At 36.0% G+C, this 21,106-nt stretch overlaps 1 long non-coding RNA gene across 1 annotated transcript in view; it reads right to left on the bottom strand.

Annotated features, from left to right (window-relative positions):
* Positions 1-322: 322 nt before the first annotated feature.
* LOC127539704 (uncharacterized) overlaps positions 323-21,106 on the bottom strand; it is a 39,742-nt gene continuing 18,958 nt past the window's right edge. The window contains exon 3 of the long non-coding RNA XR_007948022.1: positions 323-530. This is a non-coding gene — a long non-coding RNA (uncharacterized LOC127539704). The remainder of the gene's footprint in view (positions 531-21,106) is intronic.

Below are 21,106 nucleotides of genomic sequence, written 5' to 3'. Positions count from 1 at the left end.
AGCTTTCCACCTTCTTTCTCTAGCAGACCATAGTTCATAGTCTGAAAGGACTGCTGAGAAGAAAAATGATGAAAATTTTTTGCTTTAAAAAATTATGAGGATGAAAAAACTTTAATAAGTAAGATAGACCGATAAAGGCAGAGGACCAGGATGTATGATTCTCAGAACACACAGAGAAGGCTGTGTTTCCTCCCAGATTCTACTTTCTGTAAGACCTGAGGTTCCCTTGGTGAAAAACCCTATAGAAAGTCAAGATCTGAGAGTTAACAGTTAATCTCCGGTTTAAAGCATCAGCAGAATGGCAACTGGACATGCTCATAGAATGATGGTTCCCTCACAGAGCAAAGCTCCTCTCAGCCTGGGAGTCAGCAGGTATTCAGCCTTTAAATTTAGCTAAACTCAGTTTTAGTAAAATCAAAAATAACATTTACCATAAACATCTCCACACCTGTAAATGGCGGAGAATGTGCTGATCTGCCTTTTGCTGAGTTATTTCCTTGTCTGGGCTCGCGATTGATGAAATCATAATTCTGGTTAAAAAAAGAAAAGAAAAGAAAAAAAATAAACATCTGACATTTAAATTCATGATTGGATAAAAAATAGAAATATTCTTGATGTTTTTTTCTGATATATTTCATCTAATTTAGAGATTCTTAATGATAATAATAATAAACCTGTAGGAGGATTTCAAGGAGTCAGTGAACTTGAATGGGAAAAAAAATCCTCTTTACTATCATTAAACTTTAACTGAAATTTAATATTTTCTTCAATTATGAATTTTTAGAAATAAAAAACATTATTCAGAAAAGAGTTGCCTGGGGTTCACTGCACTGCCAAAGGGGGCCAGCGCACAGAGAGATGAACCGAGATGGAACTCAAATCCACATTTAAGTTTTTATTCTCTAAGGCCTTAATTCTTTGGTAATATTTGTTGGTTTCCTGGAAGAAACAAATTCCTTCCCAGAACCAGTACTAGGGAATTAGGTTTGGCCCCAGGACTTTCGCTTTTCAGTATTTCCTAAACATCTTTCATCATTGTCTCCAAACCCAAGGTAAAGAGTCTCCTGGACTTTCTGGAACCTTGAACCTACTTGGATGCCTGGATTCAGCAACTTCTGGACTCTGGATAACCCTGATTTTAAAGAAAGATTTTCTCATCAAAGTCTCACCTAACTTATTGCACTTTTGGAGCTGGATATCCTGGAAAGATTTCAAGCTCAGAATGTCTGATAAACCCCCCGCTTCATCCCCCATCATTTTTCCTGGCTTTTGAAATTTCTCTTGAGGACCACCATTCCTACAATCTTCCAATTTCTAACCCAAGCATTGTCTTCAACTACTGACCCTTATTCCCATGTCAAACCTTAACATTTCTACCTCCTCAATATGGCTCTAGCTAGGTAGCTAGTATTTTTTTTAAGTTCATTTAAAATTTTTGAGTTCCACAATCAGACTCCCAAAAACTACTTTGATGAATTAGAAAAAATAACAACAAAGTTCATATAGAAAAACAAAAGGTCAAGGGAATTAATGAAAAAAAAATCAAATGAAGGTGGCCTAGCTGTACCTGATCTAAAATTATATTCTAAAGCAGCAGTTACTAAAACTATCTGGTATTGGCTAAGAAATAGACTAGTTGATCAATGGAATAGGTTAGGTTCAAAGGACAAAACAGCCAATAACTTTAATAATATAGTGTTTGACAAACCCAAAGACACCAGTTTCTGGGATAAGAATGCATTATTTGACAAAAATTGCTGGGAAAATTGGAAATGAGTATGGCAGAAACTAGGCATTGACCCACACTTAACACCGTACACCAAGATAAGGTCAAAATGGGTTCATGATCTAGGCATAAAGAATGAGATGATAAATAAATTGGAAGAGCATAGGATAGTTTACCTCTCAGACCTGTGGAAGAGGGAGGAATTTATGACCAAAGAAGAACTAGAGATCACTATTGACCACAACATAGAAAATTTTGATTATATCAAATTGAAAAGTTTTTGTACAAAGAAAACAAATGCAAACAAGATTAGAAGGGAAACAATAAACTGGGAAAACATTTTTACAATCAAAGGTTCTGATAAAGGCCTCATTTCCAAAATATATAGAGAATTGACTCTAATCTATAAGAAATCAAACCATTCTCCAATTGATAAATGGTCAAAGGATATGAACAGACAATTCTCAGACAAAGAAATTGAAACTATTTATAGACATATGAAAATATGCTGCAAATCATTATTAATCAGAGAAATGCAAATTAAGACAACTCTGAGATACCACTACACACCTGTCAGATTGGCTAGAATGACAGGGAAACATAATGGGGAATGTTGGAGGGGATGTGGGAAAACAGGGACACTGATACATTGTTGGTGGAATTGTGAACACATCCAGCCATTCTGGAGAGCGATTTGGAACTATGCTCAAAAAGTTATCAAACTGTGCATTCCCTTTGATCCAGCAGTGTTTCTACTGGGCTTATACCCCAAAGAGATACTAAAGAAAGGAAAGGGACCTGTATGTGCCAAAATGTTTGTGGCAGCCCTGTTTGTAGTGGCTAGAAGCTGGAAAATGAAAGGATGTCCATCCATTGGAGAATGGTTGAGTAAATTGTGGTATATAAATGTTATGGAATATTATTGTTCTGTAAGGAATGACCAGCAGGATGAATACAGAGAGGACTGGCGAGACTTACATGAACTGATGCTGAGTGAAATGAGCAGAACCAGGAGATCATTATATACCTCAACAACGATACTGTTTGAGGATGTATTCTGATGGAAGTGGACCTCTTCGATAAAGAGAGCCTTAATTGATCAAAGATGGACAGAAACAGCTACACCCAGAGAAAGAACACTGGGAAATGAATATAAACTGCTTGCATTTTTGTTTTTCTTCCCGGGTTATTTATATCTTCTGAATTCAATTCTCCCTGTGCAACAAGAAAACTGTTCAGTTCTGCACACATATATTGTATCTAGGATATACTGCAACCCATTCAACATGTAAAGGACTCTTGCCATCTGGGGGAAGGGGTGGAGGGAGGGAGGGAGGGGAAAAATCGGAACAGAAGTGAATGCAAGGGATAATGCTGTAAAAAATTACCCTGGCATGCGTTCTATCAATAAAAAGTTATTAAAAAATTTTTTTGAGTTCCAAATCTCTTTTTCCAGTTTCTTCCTCTCCTATTGAGTAATGTTGTATCTATTGCACATAGGAAGTCATGCAAAACATATTTCCAAATTAGCCATGTCAAAAAAAAACAACAAGAAAAAAATGAGTATCGATCTGCATTCAGAATTCATCACTTTTCTCTCTGAAGGCAGACAGCATTTTTTATCCTAAGTTCTTTGGAATTGTCTTGGATCACTGTCTTGATCAGAATAGTTAAATCTAACAGTTAAGTTGATCACTTTTACAATATTGCTGTTACTGTGTACAGTGTTCTCTTGGTTCTGCTCATTTCACTTTCCATCAGTTCATCTAAATCTTCTCAGATTTTTTTTTTAACCATCTTCCTTGTCATTTATTATAGCACAATAGTATCCCAACACAATCATATACCACAACTTGTTTTAGTTCAGATGATGGACATCCCCTCAATTTTCATTTCTTTTGCTACCACAAAATTGTTATAAACATTTTTGTATATCTGGATTCTTTCTCTTTTCCTTTGATCTCTTTGGAATACAGATTTACTGTTGATATTGATGAGTCAAAGGGTATGCATGGTTTCATAACCTTTTTAGCAAAGGTCCAAATTTTCCCAGAAGAGTTGGATCAGTTCACAACTCTCCCAACAATGCATTAGTGTTTCCTCCAGCATTTATCATTTTCCTTCTCTGTCATGTTGGCCAATCTGATAAGTTTGAGGTGATAATACAGGTATCCTCTTAAAAGAATCCTTCATTATCACACACTGACTATTGCAGTGGCCTCTTAATTACCCACCAGGTTCATCTCCATTCTTCAGTCTATTCTCCCAGCTACTAAAATGATTTTCCTAAAGCACAAGTCTTACTATATTACTCCAGTGATTTTTCCACTGAATCACTGCTATTCTGAAGGTTTCTGTTCATAGAGAGCCTTATAATGTTTTTGGTAAGTTACCTCATTACCCCAGGACTCTTTTAGCCCCTTTGTGGGTTAGACAAACAATTGTATCTCCCCAGCACGGCAAGAACTCCTCAAGTCTGACATTTTCACTATTCCATTTCCTTCTCAGATATTTTGATTGGGATCCTTGACAGCACCATAGAGATAGAATTTATTGTTTGGTAGTACAGAAGGGGTTGAGAGGGGAGCTGGTGATCTTTGTCCTGTAATTCAAAATTGTCATACTCGTTATATTTAAAAGCCTTTAATGAAGAATGTTCTGACTTTCAGGGTGTTCTTTCACATTTCTACATAATCATTGATGACCTAAGTCTCCTCCTTGTTACCAATGGAAATATAAAAGTTAAGGATCTTATTCCCATTTCTTCAAAGAGTGAAATAATTCAACTCCAAACAATTGTGACTCCAAAGTTCACCCCCCAAAAAAAAATTGGTCTTCTGTTCCCCATATTACCTACACTTCATCTGATCTGTCTTCAGAACTTCATCTTTTCTTACATGCTCTTAGTCTGCCTTTTTTTTTTTTTTTTTTTTTTTTTTTGGTCTCTCATTGTTAGTTTCTTGCAGGACCTTCAGATTACCCCTTAACCCCAAAGATACGTCATGAATCTCACTGTACTTGACCTTCACTAAACACGAATATGGCACTAAGCCTGTATTTTTCATCTAATACTAAACCAACATTTGATAAAATGACAGCACAACTAGGAGAAGGAGAATATGTATTTCATGTTGTTACATAAGCCTACATAATTTATAAATTATAAGACTGGAGAAATAATAATTTATTGTTTTAGGACTCTAGAGAGTGTGCTAATTTGAGTCAGTGACAGGGAGACCAATTGCAAATGACCAGATTTTCTTGGTTAGCAAATACATGAAAAGATATAATGTTGTATGGGTTCTAGATATCAAATGCGCTTTACTTTTAAATGTTTGTTTTAATAGCTTATGAAAATGCTGGGGTGTCTTTTATTGCAGTAATGAATTTCAGGAACAAGAGACCACATTGCAGCTTTTTAGCATTAAATCTTTGCAGTGCAGAGAGTAAAGGCTTCATGTGCTTCAGCGAATTACCCTCCAGTGACTGCATTCGTCCACTTGCCTCTACCCATTTTTTTTTAAACCACTGAACTCGAGTGTGGAACAAATGCTAATTGAGCCTCATAGAATTAGTGCCTAGAGAGCTGGCAACTTTACTAATGAGCATCAGTCTACCTTATTCAGGTTGAACTTCAGCCGCTTAATTCAAAGCCAGGAAGCCTATTGCACATAGGCTCTAAAAATGCTCTTTTATTGGCTCTAAAGCTGTTTTAGAGCAGTAGTCTCAGACTTTTTAAAATGATGGATGAAGTGTTAAAGATAAGGTGTTCATATATTACTAGCCAGCCTTTACTCCCCCCAAATAATTTCTGAACCTCTCTGTGATGCATGCAAGAGTAAGATGAATGTTTGCCTTTAGGACACACTGCCACTCATTCTTCAAGACCCACTTGGGATTTTTCCTCCTCTATGAAAACTTTCCAGACCAGGTTAGCCCACTGTCATTCCTCCCTCCTTTCATTTCCTACAGAACATATTGCCTGGATCATTCACTTGGCAACTGATCAATCATGTCCTGCTTTAGAACAGCTTCCTCTATTGGGTGTATTTTTGTGGTGGAAAAAACACTAGATTGGAGCTAAGTGGATTGGGGCTTGGATTCCGGTTCTGCCGTTGACTCCTTTTATGAACTTTAAGCAGTCTCAGTAGTTAAGTGGTGCATATGGCATAGGGCATCTTCTGAGTTCAAATCCGACCTCAGATATTTACCATCTGTATGACTCTGGGGAAGTCACTTAACCCTGTCTGCCTCAGTTTCCTCCTGTGTAAAATGAGCTGGAGAAGGAAATGACAAACGTGACTGAAAATAACTGAACAAAAAATGCCCTCCCTTTAATTCACCTTGCATCTTCCACCGGCCCTCATTATCGTGTATGGCAATGCTATTGCCCTGATGCCCTTCTAACCTCATTCTTACCCATTCTAGAGCCCAAAGGGATGCAATGAAAGCCAGACTACCTCCCTTCATAATGTAGCAGCACTCAAAGTTAGATTGTACTCTTTGCCACTGCCTCTGGTCATCTAAGTCCGCAACTATTTTTACCCAAAGGAAAAAAATTCCCAATTCTGTCTCTGATTAGATACTGTTTGACAAACCCAAAGACACCAGTTTCTGGGATAAGAATGCATTATTTGACAAAAATTGCTGGGAAAATTGGAAATCAGTATGGCAGAAACTAGGCATTGACCCATACTTAACACCGTACACCAAGATAAGGTCAAAATGGGTTCATGATCTAGGCATAAAGAATGAGATGATAAATAAATTGGAAGAGCATAGGATAGTTTACCTCTCAGACCTGTGGAAGAGGGAGGAATTTATGACCAAAGAAGAACTAGAGATCACTATTGACCACAACATAGAAAATTTTGATTATATCAAATTGAAAAGTTTTTGTACAAAGAAAACAAATGCAAACAAGATTAGAAGGGAAACAATAAACTGGGAAAACATTTTTACAATCAAAGGTTCTGATAAAGGCCTCATTTCCAAAATATATAGAGAATTGACTCTAATCTATAAGAAATCAAACCATTCTCCAATTGATAAATGGTCAAAGGATATGAACAGACAATTCTCAGACGAAGAAATTGAAACTATTTATAGACATATGAAAATATGCTCCAAATCATTATTAATCAGAGAAATGCAAATTAAGACAACTCTGAGATACCACTACACACCTGTCAGATTGGCTAGAATGACAGGGAAAGATAATGGGGAATGTTGGAGGGGATGTGGGAAAACAGGGACACTGATACATTGTTGGTGGAATTGTGAACACATCCAGCCATTCTGGAGAGCGATTTGGAACTATGCTCAAAAAGTTATCAAACTGTGCATTCCCTTTGATCCAGCAGTGTTTCTACTGGGCTTATACCCCAAAGAGATACTAAAGAAAGGAAAGGGACCTGTATGTGCCAAAATGTTTGTGGCAGCCCTGTTTGTAGTGGCTAGAAGCTGGAAAATGAAAGGATGTCCATCCATTGGAGAATGGTTGAGTAAATTGTGGTATATGAATGTTATGGAATATTATTGTTCTGTAAGGAATGACCAGCAGGATGAATACAGAGAGGACTGGCGAGACTTACATGAACTGATGCTGAGTGAAATGAGCAGAACCAGGAGATCATTATATACCTCAACAACGATACTGTTTGAGGATGTATTCTGATGGAAGTGGACCTCTTCGATAAAGAGAGCCTTAATTGATCAAAGATGGACAGAAACAGCTACACCCAGAGAAAGAACACTGGGAAATGAATATAAACTGCTTGCATTTTTGTTTTTCTTCCCGGGTTATTTATATCTTTTGAATTCAATTCTCCCTGTGCAACAAGAAAACTGTTCGGTTCTGCACACATATATTGTATCTAGGATATACTGCAACCCATTCAACATGTAAAGGACTCTTGCCATCTGGGGGAAGGGGTGGAGGGAGGGAGGGGAAAAATCGGAACAGAAGTGAATGCAAGGGATAATGCTGTAAAAAATTACCCTGGCATGCGTTCTATCAATAAAAAGTTATTAAAAAATTTTTTTTGAGTTCCAAATCTCTTTTTCCAGTTTCTTCCTCTCCTGTTGAGTAATGTTGTATCTATTGCACATAGGAAGTCATGCAAAACATATTTCCAAATTAGCCATGTCAAAAAAAAAAACAAGAAAAAAATGAGTATCGATCTGCATTCAGAATTCATCACTTTTCTCTCTGAAGGCAGACAGCATTTTTTATCCTAAGTTCTTTGGAATTGTCTTGGATCATGTCTTGATCAGAATAGTTAAATCTAACAGTTAAGTTGATCACTTTTACAATATTGCTGTTACTGTGTACAGTGTTCTCTTGGTTCTGCTCATTTCACTTTCCATCAGTTCATCTAAATCTTCTCAGATTTTTTTTTTAACCATCTTCCTTGTCATTTATTATAGCACAATAGTATCCCAACACAATCATATACCACAACTTGTTTAGTTCAGATGATGGACATCCCCTCAATTTTCATTTCTTTTGCTACCACAAAATTGTTATAAACATTTTTGTATATCTGGATTCTTTCTCTTTTCCTTTGATCTCTTTGGAATACAGATTTACTGTTGATATTGATGAGTCAAAGGGTATGCATAGTTTCATAACCTTTTTAGCAAAGGTCCAAATTTTCCCAGAAGAGTTGGATCAGTTCACAACTCTCCCAACAATGCATTAGTGTTTCCTCCAGCATTTATCATTTTCCTTCTCTGTCATGTTGGCCAATCTGATAAGTTTGAGGTGATAATACAGGTATCCTCTTAAAAGAATCCTTCATTATCACACACTGACTATTGCAGTGGCCTCTTAATTACCCACCAGGTTCATCTCCATTCTTCAGTCTATTCTCCCAGCTACTAAAATGATTTTCCTAAAGTACAAGTCTTACTATATTACTCCAGTGGTTTTTCCACTGAATCACTGCTATTCTGAAGGTTTCTGTTCATAGAGAGCCTTATAATGTTTTTGGTAAGTTACCTCATTACCCCAGGACTCTTTTAGCCCCTTTGTGTGTTAGACAAACAATTGTATCTCCCCAGCACGGCAAGAACTCCTCAAGTCTGACATTTTCACTATTCCATTTCCTTCTCAGATATTTTGATTGGGATCCTTGACAGCACCATAGAGATAGAATTTATTGTTTGCTAGTACAGAAGGGGTTGAGAGTGGAGCTGGTGATCTTTGTCCTGTAATTCAAAATTGTCATACTCGTTATATTTAAAAGCCTTTAATGAAGATTGTTCTGACTTTCAGGGTGTTCTTTCACATTTCTACATAATCATTGATGACCTAAGTCTCCTCCTTGTTACCAATGGAAATATAAAAGTTAAGGATCTTATTCCCATTTCTTCAAAGAGTGAAATAATTCAACTCCAAACAATTGTGACTCCAAAGTTCACCCCCCCAAAAAAAAATTGGTCTTCTGTCCCCCATATTACCTACACTTCATCTGATCTGTCTTCAGAACTTCATCTTTTCTTACATGCTCTTAGTCTACCTTTTTTTTTTTTTTTTTTGGTCTCTCATTGTTAGTTTCTTGCAGGACCTTCAGATTACCCCTTAACCCCAAAGATACGTCATGAATCTCACTGTACTTGACCTTCACTAAACACGAATATGGCGCTAAGCCTGTATTTTTCATCTAACACTAAACCAACATTTGATAAAATGACAGCACAACTAGGAGAAGGAGAATATGTATTTCATGTTGTTACATAAGCCTACATAATTTATAAATTATAAGACTGGAGAAATAATAATTTATTGTTTTAGGACTCTAGAGAGTGTGCTAATTTGAGTCAGTGACAGGGAGACCAATTGCAAATGACCAGATTTTCTTGGTTAGCAAATACATGAAAAGATATAATGTTGTATGGGTTCTAGATATCAAATGCGCTTTACTTTTAAATGTTTGTTTTAATAGCTTATGAAAATGCTGGGGTGTCTTTTATTGCAGTAATGAATTTCAGGAACAAGAGACCACATTGCAGCTTTTTAGCATTAAATCTTTGCAGTGCAGAGAGTAAAGGCTTCATGTGCTTCAGCGAATTACCCTCCAGTGACTGCATTCGTCCACTTGCCTCTACCCATTTTTTTTTAAACCACTGAACTCGAGTGTGGAACAAATGCTAATTGAGCCTCATAGAATTAGTGCCTAGAGAGCTGGCAACTTTACTAATGAGCATCAGTCTACCTTATTCAGGTTGAACTTCAGCCGCTTAATTCAAAGCCAGGAAGCCTATTGCACATAGGCTCTAAAAATGCTCTTTTATTGGCTCTAAAGCTGTTTTAGAGCAGTAGTCTCAGACTTTTTAAAATGATGGATGAAGTGTTAAAGATAAGGTGTTCATATATTACTAGCCAGCCTTTACTCCCCCAAATAATTTCTGAACCTCTCTGTGATGCATGCAAGAGTAAGATGAATGTTTGCCTTTAGGACACACTGCCACTCATTCTTCAAGACCCACTTGGGATTTTTCCTCCTCTATGAAAACTTTCCAGACCAGGTTAGCCCACTGTCATTCCTCCCTCCTTTCATTTCCTACAGAACATATTGCCTGGATCATTCACTTGGCAACTGATCAATCATGTCCTGCTTTAGAACAGCTTCCTCTATTGGGTGTATTTTTGTGGTGGAAAAAACACTAGATTGGAGCTACGTGGATTGGGGCTTGGATTCCGGTTCTGCTGTTGACTCCTTTTATGAACTTTAAGCAGTCTCAGTAGTTAAGTGGTGCATATGGCATAGGGCATCTTCTGAGTTCAAATCCGACCTCAGATATTTACCATCTGTATGACTCTGGGGAAGTCACTTAACCCTGTCTGCCTCAGTTTCCTCCTGTGTAAAATGAGCTGGAGAAGGAAATGACAAACGTGACTGAAAATAACTGAACAAAAAATGCCCTCCCTTTAATTCACCTTGTATCTTCCACCGGCCCTCATTATCGTGTATGGCAATGCTATTGCCCTGATGCCCTTCTAACCTCATTCTTACCCATTCTAGAGCCCAAAGGGATGCGATGAAAGCCAGACTACCTCCCTTCATAATGTAGCAGCACTCAAAGTTAGATTGTACTCTTTGCCACTGCCTCTGGTCATCTAAGTCTGCAACTATTTTTACCCAAAGGAAAAAAATTCCCAATTCTGTCTCTGATTAGATACTGTTTATAGCCTAAATACTGGATTTCATTTTAATTTTCTTCCCCCTGTAGAAAATAGTATGACCATTATCTATCTAGCACAGGAAGCATTCCCACAGTGCAATTTATAATTGCCCCAAATCTGATTTCCAAATCCTGAGACGGGCATCTCCCACAGAAGTTCCATGTGGTAAAAGTTATATTCAGTGAAGTGATTTTACATTTTTCCTTCTCCCCGCCCCTACTGTGTCTTTTGTGGAAATGAATGTTCTATCCATGGCTTGATACTATGGAGGACACTGCATCCTCACATATAATAATTTTCTTCCACTGACACGTTTCTGCCTATTACTAACAAACTGGCAAAAACGGGGAGAGATGTTAGATTCTTTAGTTTGCAGTTTCATTTGTAACCAAAAGTGAAAGCATCTAAAAGTAAAATTAAATGAGAAAATATGTGATTATTGTTGCAATTAGCTATATTTTGAGGTTTAATGTACCAGGAATGATATTTATGAGCAAGTTAAATTGCACAGAATACATTACGATGTTATTAAATCACAAGGTAACATTAGATCTGTCTTGGACCCTTAAAAATCAGTACTACATATATCTCAAATTTTCTGAGAATTTTTGTCCTTACATTTTTTTGGTCTGTCATTGTTAGTTTCTTGCAGGACCTTCAGATTACCCCTTAACCCCAAAGATACGTCATGAATCTCACTGTACTTGACCTTCACTAAACACGAATATGGCGCTAAGCCTGTATTTTTCATCTAACACTAAACCAACATTTGATAAAATGACAGCACAACTAGGAGAAGGAGAATATGTATTTCATGTTGTTACATAAGCCTACATAATTTATAAATTATAAGACTGGAGAAATAATAATTTATTGTTTTAGGACTCTAGAGAGTGTGCTAATTTGAGTCAGTGACAGGGAGACCAATTGCAAATGACCAGATTTTCTTGGTTAGCAAATACATGAAAAGATATAATGTTGTATGGGTTCTAGATATCAAATGCGCTTTACTTTTAAATGTTTGTTTTAATAGCTTATGAAAATGCTGGGGTGTCTTTTATTGCAGTAATGAATTTCAGGAACAAGAGACCACATTGCAGCTTTTTAGCATTAAATCTTTGCAGTGCAGAGAGTAAAGGCTTCATGTGCTTCAGCGAATTACCCTCCAGTGACTGCATTCGTCCACTTGCCTCTACCCATTTTTTTTTAAACCACTGAACTCGAGTGTGGAACAAATGCTAATTGAGCCTCATAGAATTAGTGCCTAGAGAGCTGGCAACTTTACTAATGAGCATCAGTCTACCTTATTCAGGTTGAACTTCAGCCGCTTAATTCAAAGCCAGGAAGCCTATTGCACATAGGCTCTAAAAATGCTCTTTTATTGGCTCTAAAGCTGTTTTAGAGCAGTAGTCTCAGACTTTTTAAAATGATGGATGAAGTGTTAAAGATAAGGTGTTCATATATTACTAGCCAGCCTTTACTCCCCCAAATAATTTCTGAACCTCTCTGTGATGCATGCAAGAGTAAGATGAATGTTTGCCTTTAGGACACACTGCCACTCATTCTTCAAGACCCACTTGGGATTTTTCCTCCTCTATGAAAACTTTCCAGACCAGGTTAGCCCACTGTCATTCCTCCCTCCTTTCATTTCCTACAGAACATATTGCCTGGATCATTCACTTGGCAACTGATCAATCATGTCCTGCTTTAGAACAGCTTCCTCTATTGGGTGTATTTTTGTGGTGGAAAAAACACTAGATTGGAGCTACGTGGATTGGGGCTTGGATTCCGGTTCTGCTGTTGACTCCTTTTATGAACTTTAAGCAGTCTCAGTAGTTAAGTGGTGCATATGGCATAGGGCATCTTCTGAGTTCAAATCCGACCTCAGATATTTACCATCTGTATGACTCTGGGGAAGTCACTTAACCCTGTCTGCCTCAGTTTCCTCCTGTGTAAAATGAGCTGGAGAAGGAAATGACAAACGTGACTGAAAATAACTGAACAAAAAATGCCCTCCCTTTAATTCACCTTGTATCTTCCACCGGCCCTCATTATCGTGTATGGCAATGCTATTGCCCTGATGCCCTTCTAACCTCATTCTTACCCATTCTAGAGCCCAAAGGGATGCGATGAAAGCCAGACTACCTCCCTTCATAATGTAGCAGCACTCAAAGTTAGATTGTACTCTTTGCCACTGCCTCTGGTCATCTAAGTCTGCAACTATTTTTACCCAAAGGAAAAAAATTCCCAATTCTGTCTCTGATTAGATACTGTTTATAGCCTAAATACTGGATTTCATTTTAATTTTCTTCCCCCTGTAGAAAATAGTATGACCATTATCTATCTAGCACAGGAAGCATTCCCACAGTGCAATTTATAATTGCCCCAAATCTGATTTCCAAATCCTGAGACGGGCATCTCCCACAGAAGTTCCATGTGGTAAAAGTTATATTCAGTGAAGTGATTTTACATTTTTCCTTCTCCCCGCCCCTACTGTGTCTTTTGTGGAAATGAATGTTCTATCCATGGGCTTGATACTATGGAGGACACTGCATCCTCACATATAATAATTTTCTTCCACTGACACGTTTCTGCCTATTACTAACAAACTGGCAAAAACGGGGAGAGATGTTAGATTCTTTAGTTTGCAGTTTCATTTGTAACCAAAAGTGAAAGCATCTAAAAGTAAAATTAAATGAGAAAATATGTGATTATTGTTGCAATTAGCTATATTTTGAGGTTTAATGTACCAGGAATGATATTTATGAGCAAGTTAAATTGCACAGAATACATTACGATGTTATTAAATCACAAGGTAACATTAGATCTGTCTTGGACCCTTAAAAATCAGTACTACATATATCTCAAATTTTCTGAGAATTTTTGTCCTTACATTTTTTTGGTCTGTACTTTTGTCTATACTTCTCCTACCCCCTAAAAGTCTTTCCCCGCCATGGTTTCCAAATTTCCATAAATTGTATATCTCTCAGGAGCCTTTTCATCCAAATTAAGCCTCACCCTAACATGATTAGTCTGCGCCATACTTGTTGTCTATAAATTGTTCTGAATCCTGGGAACTATGTAATTTTTGATGTTTTTTCAAATAACTGTATACAGTACTCTAAAAAGGACCTGATCTTCAATGAATTAAATCATCATTTTATTTAAATATATAATCATTCTTATTTAAAGATCAAGTCTGAATTGAAGGCATTCATAGCCTTCCAATAATATCCTCATCTTCCTCTCCCTCCTTACCGTGTCCCTACATCCTAACCACCTGGTTTATCTTGCTTTTTTCCATTAAAGACCTACTTCAGGGCCTTATTAAAGTCTACAATTGACTGAGCAAAGGTACCTAGTTCTTTGTTCCAGCTCCGTCAGGTCCTGGGAAGACAAAGGCTTCTGTTTGATTCTAAGGAAGCTCTCTCAGATCCTACCCAAGGAAGGCCACAGTGGAATAGCTACTGCCAGGTGGGCTGCAGGGAGAAGACATGTTTGACCTCAGTCACTTTGGAAGACTCTCTACTAAGTCTTAGTCGCAATGCACCAGTGGACAGAAGTGCCCACACTGAGGCAACGACAAAGCCATGTGATCCGGGGAGAAGAGCATCGAATTTGCATCAAAAGGCCTGATAGTTTAAAACTTTTTACTACCTGGATAACTTCAGTCATTCAAACTATGAACCCTGTTTCTTCTTCTGTAAAACAAGGTGAGGTTAGACATCCTCTAAAATCTTTTCTAGATCTAAATCTTTGATCACTGAAGAACTGAAAACTTATTTATAATTTCTTGCCTCCTACCTATTTTCCTAAAGTTTAGATAACCTGAGGTCAAATTCAGCATCAGATCCTTTCTAGCTGTGCATGTCTGGGCAAGTTACTTTAACCCCTGTCTGCCTCCATTTCCTTAACTGTAAAATGGGGATCATAAAAAGCACTTACCTCACAGTTGTAGTTAGACTCAAGTAAGGTAATTTTTGGAAAGCACTCAGCACATAGTTGTGGCTTTTGTTGCTTATTAGTCATTTTTGTCATGCTCTATTCTTCCTGACCCCATATGGGATTTTCTCAGCAGAGATACAGGAATACTTTCCTTCTCCAGATCATTATACAGATGAAGAAGCTGAGGTAAGTAGAATTAAGCAATTTGCCCAGGTTCATACAGCTAGTAAAATCCTTAACTGATTGTAGGCCCTTAATAAATGCTGTTTCCCTTCACTTTTCCCTCTCCCCCATTTCATCTTTTTCTAAATCTTAGTCACCTTTTTTTTAAACAACATATTACCATTATAATTTATGCTATTTATTTGGCACTTATTGTATATGTTGTTGTTTGATTATCTTTTTATAGTATTTCCCCAAGTAGTTATAAACTTCTCTGAGAGAAGGAACTAGGTTTTCTTTGTATTCTCAGTGCTTAGCACAGTGCCTGGCACATTGACTCAATTTCTCCAATGTTTCACAAAGGGTGGGTATATGCATATAGATAGCAGACATATTGTCACACTCATATACACACACACAGTCCCCAGAATTTTAGAGCAGTTTAAAGCTTATATATACACACACGTATATTTGTGTATATATATATATATATATATATGCTTTAAACTGCTCTAAAATTCTGGGGACTGTGTGTGTGTGTGTGTGTGTGTGTAAATAGGAAGTTTTTAGTAGGGTCTTGTGTGGCTGGGACTACAAAGAGAAGATCAGGAATCCTTTCCTCATGTGATGGATTAGAACATATGCCAAGAAAGCCTCGGGATCAGTAATAGAGAAATATGGTGAGAAAAAAAAGTCAGTAAAGACAGCTGACCTTTGGATCTCAAAGAGAACATAAAGATCTTCATCTTGGTACTCCTTCCAAATACATAAATATCCTCAGGGATAGACATCAGCAGATCATTAATCTGGTAAGAAGCTGCGAAGTGGACAGACTATCAAAACCAGTAGATGCTTCAAAGGGCCATGAATTATCAGCTTTATTCACCTGAAAGCAAAGCCTATTCTAGAAGTAAAATCCAACTCTCAGGCTCCTAATTTTCTCTCTAAAACTAGGGAATGATGGGACTCAAGACCATATATGATTGTTGTTTTTTGGTTTGTTTTTGTTTTTGTTTTTGTTCAAGTTCAATAAAACTTGTTCTATGTTTTTAAAAAAATAATAAACTGGGGAATGACTGGGCTAGGACTCCGACCATGTCTATAAATAGTCAATAAATACTTGCTAGTAACAGTGATAATGACTAAAATAAGGAGGCGGGGCTGATTTGGATAGATTAAAAAATATGATTGATCTGGATTTACCACAGCTCATTTGGGTGATATAAGTGATAAACCTGTAATTCCAAGGTCCAAATGGAATCAGAATCTCTTGATTTCACCTGAATTAGCTTCTTCCCTATCAGAGTAAAGGTTGGTCCTACTGTACAACTCACAGCCTACTAAGAAATGTACCTTAAAGAATTTCTCCCAGTCGGTCAATAAACATTTACTGTTTAATAGAGCTAGAAATCTCTCCGAAGCTAGTAAAAGCTAGACATTTCCTTCTCCAACTCTTCATCCTCTTTCTTCTCCCACTACTTCTTTTTCTACACTATCATCATTACCAATATCATCAAATTCTTAAGTGAAATTGGACTTGGATTCAGAAAAAAACAAAATCTTTTTTTTTTTTTTTTTTTTGGTGGACTTTATTTTCTAAGATGGACATATTGATAGAGACACACAAACCAAAACATTTTTATAAGGGATAAAGTACATAATGTAAACATATGCATAAACATTAGTTCGGGCAATTGCAAAATACTAACAATATATAACATTTAAAATCTCAGAGAAGTTTTTCTTTAGATTGTATCCAAAACCTACAGAGAAAAGGAGAGATATATGGAGGGAATTATAAGCCATCTCCTTAAATCAAAGTATATTGATATAATATATAACTCAGAACCAAGTATAAATTGCTGTTTTGAGCTCTCTGAAGGATGAAAAGTTAACTTGGAGTCTTTGTCTTTGGTCATATCTCAATATCTATAACCTAAACACATTTGTTTAAGATTGAAGACAAAGTAAAACTATACTGACATGTCTTAAGACACATAAAGACAACTTATTCGTTTGATTACTCTTTTGCAACAGAACTATAGCTGACTCAACTTTCCAAGGTACAACTTTCTCATAAAATAGGGATGAACAATGGATGGACTGACACTTGTAATGGGCTTTTATTTCTATTGTAGGACTGTGCTTAGTTTCTAATATAGTATTAACTCTGAAAAGTTCTGTCATAAATCACTGAGTTCAACATCATTCCTAGATGATATGTGGGACTAACATGCTCTTAAAAATGAAATGGTTTGTATTTATATGGAAACTAAAAGAGAATTTTCCAGTATTAGTCTAGGTCACAAATTATATGAAATTTTAATTTTTTTTCTGGAAATGTAAATGCATAGTAAAGAGTTTTGGTTAAATAATATTGACTTTTTTGAAAAAAGGTATATAAACTGACAACAGTAGTATTGGTAACATTGCTAGAAGAATTAAAATGCTGAAAATAACTATTGGCCTATTAAATAGCTTATTATCTTGTTTTTGATGTAGTTATACTTAACATGTCCTGACAGAATTGAAGAGCCCAATGAATATTTTTGTTCAGCTAGTAAGAAATGCTTTTAGAAAACATATTAACTGGAATTCAAGTAGGTTATACAATAATTTTATTTATTTTTATAGGATAAATTTAAAATTTTGAACTGTCTCATTTCATACCTTTGGAGTTAACTGAATAAGTAGCTACTATTCATATTAAAATGATGGTGCCACCCACTAGTTGTAAACCTTCACAATTAGTAAAGCTCTAAGGAGACTAAAACATTTAAATTAGGTGCTTATAATTTAAAACATTTAAATTAGGTGGCTTATAGATGCCAAAATGAATTCCATAATATTTTAAAAGGATATTTTAAAATTTCAAGTTTTTTTTTCTCAAACATACTAGGTTTGGGAAAAACTGTCATTGACATATTGCTAATTGCTTTTTCTCTTGGCGTTAAAACCATGAGCTCTAAAAGGATCATTTATCTATGTACAATCAAATCTCTTGGTTTTGTGTCTAATAGTTTCTTTCATCTTTTGACTGATTATATTCATTCTCTATATCACTGAGGCAAATTTATATTATTCCTTTTTCTTCTAGTTTTTTTGGGAGAGTTTAATCTGTTTACATTTAGTATTGAAGTTATTAGATTTGTCTTTTCATTAAGCAGATAATAAAGCATGAAGGATAAAACATTTATTATGTGCTTACTATATGGTGGATGCTAAACACAAATAAAACAAATAGAAGAAGGACTCCCTGTCCTTCAGGAGCTTATAGGGAAGTCAACATGTAAAAAAGAACTAGAAATTAGGATGAGGGGACAGGAATTTATGTGGAAATTTAGTTATGGCTACTATAAGGTGAAAGCCTATTAATCAGATCTTGATTCTAAAGGGAGAATGGCCTTCTAGTGGTTTTTGTGGGAGGGGGATGAGGTGATAGCCAGAGGCTGCTTTAGAAATGGCTAGGACATGAAAGTATTAAAAGGGAATGTACATTTTAAAACTTTTACTTCTTTTATTAATTAAAACTTCACAAGAAAACCAACTCCAGATAAGGTTCTTCTGTTTTATATTAATACTTAACTATGTAGTTATCTTTTAATATTGCCTTTATTTTATTCCCTTCCCTTTTATTGCCATCCCCTTTTTTATTCTGCATTTTTTGGTTTGTTCCTCTGAAGCATTCTTCTGAAGTATTTGGTGATTTAATCAACATAACATCCCAACAGCTCTCAAAATGTTAGCCACTGATTTATTTTTTTGAGAAGTTTAAATTATTTTAAGTACTTATATTTTTGTTTGAGAGTCTTGGATATTGTTGGAAGCCTCCTTTTAATTTGATAATATCTTTCTGTAAACTTTCTTAATTTTTCAAACATTATCTTTTTCCTTGAACTGTATTCATAGTTTGCTGTTTATCAAAAAAAAGAATTGGATATGGATTAGGAGGATTTTCCTTTGAATATTAATTACTCCCTGGTGGGGAGTTTGGACCTTTGGTAAAAATAATACTTTTATCACTTGAGTGTTAATCTTTGCTTCCATAAGAGGGCCATGGAGAAGTAGTGCACTAACTGATGCTATATAAAAATAGAATGAAATCAGTCATCTGGCCTAAAACAGTTAATATCTCTCTAGACACTCAAGTTAATACAAAAATGATTTAATCATTGAAGAGCATAAATCACAAATAGTACCTTACACGTTATATTTTACAATATGGAAAAAAAAAACCTGTGAAAACATTTCAAGGTCAATGATAAAGAGTATGGAAAAAAACTGAGGTCTGTGAAGAGTCCTAATTCTGTGCCTCAGATCTCACTCCACTTTGCAAGAAGATCTGAGTTATAAAAATCAGTGAAACGAAATCTTATAGGCTAAGCAATCATTTTGTTTCTTTTTTTAATGAAGCATCCCAAACCCTGAAAAACATAGGTCACCCAAAATTTCACCAAGAATCCCTGAAATTCACAGGAAATGCAGTTGGAGGTCCAAACTCATTCTTCTCTCTGATTAGCAAAAAAGGAAAGCAAACTTATACGAGCCCCTAAAGATGTGTGAAATTACCAAAAAGGGATGAAATATTTAGGGTTGATTGCTTTGGATTTCTAGGAATGATGGAAACAATATTATAATCCCTCATTCCTTTTAGTTTTTTTTTTTTTTTTTTTTAAGGTATTGAGGCCATCTTTGAGTGACTCAAGAGATTAAAAGCTCTTGTGGTTGATATCATTTCCAGGAGTCCAAAGCACCAAAAAAAAAAAAAAAAAAAAAATCCAAGTATACCAGGTGTGCTCTTTGATATTTGGCATTTGAAAAACAATGGGCAATTCAGGCAAGGGAGCTTTGCTCAGCTGAATCAACTCAAGGTGTCCCCAATGCCCATCCTTGTTGAATATCCTTTTCCTGCTTCTCTGGTTAAGTAAATTTCTTTTTGTTAACTGTTAAATGACTCCTGAGCAGTTCTTTTCATTCTAATAGCTAGGTAAATTGTTAGGAAAAGTATTCTAGAAATATAAAATCTACATTGCTCCTATTTATTTCTATACACATAATGGGCACAGTAATACAATAGATAGCAGCACATAAAGCAATAAAAACCCAAGCAAAAATTATCTCAAAGAAACTGGTCTGACTAGTAAACACAGGAAAGCAGACTGTTTAAATGTAGAAAATAGTGGAAAAAAGATACCATTTTTTTTTTCTAGAGGAACCCTGCAAAATGAGGGCATTCTGGGAAAGTCCCAGATTAAAATATCTCTCCAATGGGTTCCTGCAAGTAACTAAGGGATCCTAATATATTCCAGAATGATATAGTGTATATTAGTGACAAAAATATGTATGTACACCAATATATATATGTATATAAATGATATAGTACCCTCAATGGCCTACTTTTCCATTTTTCCCTCACACTTGAGGATTAGTCTTCAATGAGACAATTACCTCAGAATCTATATGTGAGTTGTCCTTCCTATCACTAATGAGGTAGCTCTCATGAGCCCCCACTGGTGTATTTCCCATTAACCACCAGTAAGTAGACATGATTAGATCTTGGCAAAAGCATTTACTAAAATTGAATAATGAGAACATAGTAAGTACAAAACATTTCCCATAAATCTGGACCACCCTATCTCTTACAAAATATGAAGTATCCATAGAAAGAGCAGCGTCAAATACAACTGTAATTATAATGACTCATGTGGATAGGATTCATGTGATTGCCTCAGTTTTAAGTTAAAGACATCTCACAGTTTCTGATACTGCAGAAGTAGAAGTTCTTTCTCTCTTCATGGGAGTGATTTACTGGGTTTTTAGAAACTACACCTTTTCATCACTCTACTTTCTTCTCTTCTAGTGTTATGCTCTTTGAAGCTTCTTCCTTCTTCAGGTGACTATCTCTATAACTGTGTCTTTCTGGAGTATATATCTCTTTTCTCAGTAGATATACTGTCTCCTACTGAGAGATTCTTTAAAGTAACATGACCAACGTGGACAAAAAGGAGACATTTCTTATTTTTTCCTTTTAAGAGCATTCTCCTTAGGAAGTTTCTGATGATTCCCCCTCTTGAACAGTAATT

Source organism: Antechinus flavipes, chromosome 6 (genome assembly GCF_016432865.1).
Source record: "Antechinus flavipes isolate AdamAnt ecotype Samford, QLD, Australia chromosome 6, AdamAnt_v2, whole genome shotgun sequence".
NCBI lineage: Eukaryota > Metazoa > Chordata > Mammalia > Dasyuromorphia > Dasyuridae > Antechinus > Antechinus flavipes.
This window is presented reverse-complemented; position numbering and strand designations above follow the sequence as displayed.